This window comes from Arachis ipaensis, chromosome B3 (genome assembly GCF_059453495.1).
Source record: "Arachis ipaensis isolate K30076 ecotype BB chromosome B3, ASM5945349v1, whole genome shotgun sequence".
Classification (NCBI taxonomy): domain Eukaryota; kingdom Viridiplantae; phylum Streptophyta; class Magnoliopsida; order Fabales; family Fabaceae; genus Arachis; species Arachis ipaensis.
Genome location: NC_142438.1, coordinates 108,081,642 through 108,087,194, shown reverse-complemented (window position 1 = coordinate 108,087,194; position 5,553 = coordinate 108,081,642). Strand labels below are relative to the sequence as shown.

At 42.1% G+C, this 5,553-nt stretch overlaps 1 non-coding gene across 1 annotated transcript; it reads right to left on the bottom strand.

Annotated features, from left to right (window-relative positions):
- Window positions 1-609: 609 nt before the first annotated feature.
- Window positions 610-717, bottom strand: LOC148571981 (small nucleolar RNA R71). The gene has a single exon (XR_015907901.1). It is a non-coding gene; the product is annotated as a small nucleolar RNA R71 (small nucleolar RNA).
- Between the last annotated feature and the right edge of the window lie 4,836 nt (window positions 718-5,553).

The window sequence follows — 5,553 nt, the reverse complement described above, 5'->3', positions numbered from 1 at the left end:
CTACTCACACAGGGACTTCTATACTGTGGTAAAAAGGACCCCTATTATTATTATTTTTCTGTCCCTCTTTTTCATATGAGCAGGAGCAAGGACAAGAATATTCTTGTTGAAGCAGATCCAGAACCTGAAAGGACTCTGAAGAGGAAACTAAGAGAAGCTAAATTACAACAATCCAGCAAGCACCTTTCAGAAATTTTCGAACAGGAAGAGGAGATGGCAGCCGAAAATAATAATAATGCAAGGAGGATGCTTGGTGACTTTGCTGCACCTAATTCCAATTTACATGGAAGAAGCATCTCCATCCCTACCATTGGAGCAAACAATTTTGAGCTGAAACCTTAGCTAGTTTCTCTGATGCAGCAGAACTGCAAGTTTCATGGACTTCCATCTGAAGATCCTTTTCAGTTCTTAACTGAATTTTTGCAGATATGTGATACTGTTAAGACTAATGGAGTAGATCATGAAGTCTACAGGCTCATGTTTTTTCCTTTTGCTGTAAGAGACAGAGCTAGAGTATGGTTGGACTCTCAACCTAAGGATAGCCTGAACTCTTGGGATAAGCTGGTCAAGGCTTTCTTAGCCAAGTTCTTTCCTCCTCAAAAGCTGAGCAAGCTTAGAGTGGATGTTCAAACCTTCAGACAGAAAGAAGGTGAATCCCTCTATGAAGCTTGGGAGAGATACAAGCAACTGACCAAAAAGTGTCCTTTTGACATGCTTTCAGAATGGACCATCCTGGATATATTCTATGATGGTCTATCTGAATTAGCTAAGATGTCATTGGATACTTCTGCAGGTGGATCCATTCACCTAAAAAAAACGCTTGCAGAAGCCCAAGAACTCATTGACATGGTTGCTAATAACCAGTTCATGTACACTTCTGAGAGGAATCCTGTGAGTAATGGGACGCCTATGAAGAAGGGAGTTCTTGAAATTGATACTCTGAATGCCATATTGGCTCAGAACAAAATATTGACTCAGCAAGTCAATATGATTTCTCAGAGTCTGAATGGAATGCAAGCTGCATCCAACAGTACTCAAGAGGCGCCTTCTGAAGAAGAGGCCTATAATCCTGAGAACCCAGCAATAGCAGAGGTAAATTACTTAGGTGAACCTTATGGAAACACCTATAACTCATCATGGAGAAATCATCCAAATTTCTCATGGAAGGATCAACAAAAGCCTCAACAAGGCTTTAATAATGGTGGAAGAAACAGGTTTAGCAATAGCAAGCCTTTTCCATCATCCACTCAGCAACAGACAGAGAACTCTGGACAAAATACCTCTAATTTAGCAAACTTAGTCTCTGATCTGTCCAAGGCCACTGTAAGTTTCATGAACGAAACAAGGTCTTCCATTAGAAATTTGGAAGCACAAGTGGGCCAGCTGAGTAAAAGGATCATTGAAATCCCTCCTAGTACTCTCCCAAGCAATACAGAAGAAAATCCAAAAGGAGAGTGCAAGGCCATTGACATAACCACCATGGCCGAACCTGTAAGGGAGGGAGAGGACGTGAATCCCAAGGAGGAAGACCTCCTAGGACGTCCAGTGATCAATAAGGAGCTTCCCTCTGAGGAACCAAAGGAATCTGAGGCTCATCTAGAGACCATAGAAATTCCATTAAACCTCCTTATACCATTCAAGAGCTCTGATGAGTATTCCTCTTCTGAAGAGAATGAGGATGTTACTGAAGAGCAAGCTGCCAAGTTTCTTGGTGCAATCATGAAGCTGAATGCCAAATTATTTGGTATTGAGACTTGGGAAGATGAACCTTCCTTGTTCACTAATGAACTGAGTGATCTGGATCAACTGACATTGCCTCAGAAGAAACAGGATCCTGGAAAGTTCTTAATACCTTGTACCATAGGCACCATGACCTTTGAGATGGCTCTATGTGACCTTGGGTCAGGGATAAACCTCATGCCCCTCTCTGTAATAGAGAAACTGGGAATCTTTGGGGTGCAAGCTGCTAAAATCTCATTACAGATGGCAGACAATTCAAGAAAACAGGCTTATGGACAAGTAGAGGACGTGTTAGTAAAGGTTGAAGGCCTTTACATCCCTGCTGATTTCATAGTCCTAGATACTGGGGAGGATGATGATGAATCCATCATCCTTGGAAGACCCTTCCTAGCCACAGCAAGAGCTGTGATTGATGTTGACAGAGGTGAACTAGTCCTTCAATTGAATGAGGACTCCCTTGTGTTTAAAACTCGATGTCATCCTTCTGTAAACATGGAGAGGAAGCACAATAAGCTTCTCTCAAAACAGAGTCAACCAGAGCCCCCACAGTCAAACTCTAAGTTTGGTGTTGGGAGGCCACAACCAAACTCTAAGTTTGGTGTTGAACTCCCATATCCAAACTCTAAGTTTGGTGTTGGGAAGTCTCAACAATGCTCTGAACATCTGTGAGGCTCCATGAGAGCCCACTGTCAAGCTATTGACATTAAAGAAGCGCTTGTTGGGAGGCAACCCAATTTTTATCTAATTTTTATTTTTCTTGTTCTTTCATGTTTTATTAGGTTCATGATCATGTGGAGTCACAAAATAAATATAAAAATTGAAAACGGAATCAAAAACAGCAGAAGAAAAATCACACCCTGGAGGAAGACCTTACTGGCGTTTAAACGCCAGCAAGAAGCATCTGGCTGGCGTTCAACGCCAGAACAGAGCATGGTTCTGGCGCTGAACACCCAAAATGGGCAGCATCTGGGCGTTTGAACGCCAGAATTGCACCCTGGAGAAGAGCTGGCGCTGAACGCCCAGAACAAGCATGGTTCTGGCATTCAACGCCAGAAATGGGCAACAAGTGGGCGTTCAACGCCCAGAACAAGCACCAATCTGGCGCTGAACGCCCAGAGTTGTGTGCAAGGGCATTTTGCATGCCCAATTCGGTGCAAGATTGTAAATCCTTGAACACCTCAGGATCTGTGGACCCCACAGGATCCCCACCTACCTCCACTCACTTCTTCTCATCCCTCTTTCACATAATCCCATAAACACTCTTCCCCAAAACTCTTCACCAATCACCTCAATCTCTCTTCCCTATTACCACTTCACCACTCACATCCATCCACTCTTCCCCATAAACCTACCTCATAAACTCCACCTACCTTCAAAATTCAAAATTAATTTACCACCCAAAACCCACCCTTATGGCCGAACCTTACCCCCCTCCCTTCCCTATATATAGCCCTCCATTCTTCCTCATTTTCATACAACACAACCCTCTCTTCTCTTCTTGGCCGAATACACCCCTCCCCCCTCTCCTCCATATTTTCTTCTTCTTCTTCATTTATTCTTTCTTCTCTTGCTCGAGGACGAGCAATATTCTAAGTTTGGTGTGGTAAAAGCATAAGATTTTTGTTTTTCCATTACCATTGATGGCACCCAAGACCGGAGAATCCTCTAGAAAAGGGAAAGGGAAGGCAAAAGCTTCCACCTCCGAGTCATGGGAGATGGAAAGATTCATCTCCAAAGCTCATCAAGACCACTTCTATGATGTTGTGGCCAAGAAGAAGGTGATCCCCGAGGTCCCTTTCAAGCTCAAGAAGAATGAGTATCCGGAGATCCAACATGAAATCCAAAGAAGATGTTGGGAAGTTCTAACAAACCCCATCCAACAAGTCGGCATCCTAATGGTTCAAGAGTTCTATGCCAATGCATGGATCACTAAGAACCATGATCAAAGTAAGAACCCAAACCCAAAGCATTATATTACAATGGTTCGGGGGAAATACTTAGATTTTAGTTCGGAGAATGTAAGATTGGCGTTTAACTTGCCTATGATGCAAGGAGATGCACGCCCCTACACTAGAAGGGTCAACTTTAATCAAAGGTTAGACCAAGTCCTCATGGACATATGTGTGGAAGGAGCTCAATGGAAGATTGACTCCAAAGGCAATCCGGTTCAATTAAGAAGACTGGACCTCAAGCCTATGGCTAGAGGATGGTTGGAGTTCATCCAACGCTCCATCATCCCCACTAGCAACCGATCTGAAGTTACTGTAGATCGGGCCATCATGATTCTTAGCATCATGATTGGAGAGGAAGTAGAAGTTCATGAAGTCATCTCCCTTGAACTCTACAAAATAGCCGAAAAGCCCTCTCCTGGGGCAAGGCTAGCTTTTTCTCATCTTATTTGCCATCTATGTTACTCAGCTGGAGCTTTCATAGAAGGAGACATTCCCATTGAGGAAGAGAAGCCCATCACTAAGAAAAGGATGGAGCAAGCAAGAGAGCCCATTCATGGATCTCAAGAGACGCATGAAGCTCATCACCATGAGATCCCAAAGATGCCTCAAAAGCATTTTCCTCCACAAAACTATTGGGAGCAAATCAATACCTCCCTAAGAGAATTAAGCTCCAACATGGGACAATTAAGGGTGGAACATCAAGAGCACTCCATCATCCTTCATGAAATTAGAGAAGATCAAAAGGCAATGAGGGAGGAGCAACAAAAAACAAGGAAGAGACATAGAAGAGCTCAAGGACATCATTGGTTCCTCAAGAAGAAAACGCCACCATCACTAAGGTGGACTCATTCCTTGTTCTTATTTTCTGTTTTTCGTTTTCCATGTTAAGTGCTTATCTATGTTTGTGTCTTCATTACATGATCATTAGTATTTAGTAACTATGCCTTAAAGTTATGAATGTCCTATGAATCCATCACCTCTCTTAAATGAAAAATGTCTTAATTCAAAAGAACAAGAAGTACATCAGTTTCGAATTTATCCTTGAACTTAGTTTAATTATATTGATGTGGTGACAATGCTTCTTGTTTTCTGAATGAATGCTTGAACAGTGCATATGTCTTTTGAAGTTGGTGTTTTAGAATGTTAAATATGTTGGCTCTTAAAAGAATGATGACAAGGAGACATGTTATTTGATAATCTGAAAAATCATAAAAATGATTCTTGAAGCAAGAAAAAGCAGCAAAGAACAAAGCTTGCAGAAAAAAAAAATAGCGAAAAAAAATAGAAAGAAAAAGAAAAAGCAAGCAGAAAAAGCCAAAAGCTCTTAAAACCAAGAGGCAAGAGCAAAAAGCCAATAGCCCTTAAAACCAAAAGGCAAGGGTAATAAAAAGGATCCCAAGGCTTTTAGCATCAGTGGATAGGAGGGCCTAAAGGAATAAAATCCTGGCCTAAGTGGCTAAACCAAGCTGTCCCTAACCATTTGCTTGTGGCGTGAAGGTGTCAAGTGAAAACTTGAGACTGAGCGGTTCAAGTCAAGGTCCAAAGCAAAAAAAGAGTGTGCTTAAGAACCCTGGACACCTCTAATTGGGGACTTTAGCAAAGCTGAGTCACAATCTGAAAAGGTTCACCCAATTATGTGTCTGTGGCATTTATGTATCCGGTGGTAATACTGGAAAACAAAGTGCTTAGGGCCACGGCCAAGACTCATAAAATAGCTGTGTTCAAGAATCATCATACTGAACTAGGAGAGTCAATAACACTATCTGAACTCTGAGTTCCTATAGATGCCAATCATTCTGAACTTCAATGGATAAAGTGAGATGCCAAAACTATTCAAGAGGCAAAAAGCTATAAGTCCCGC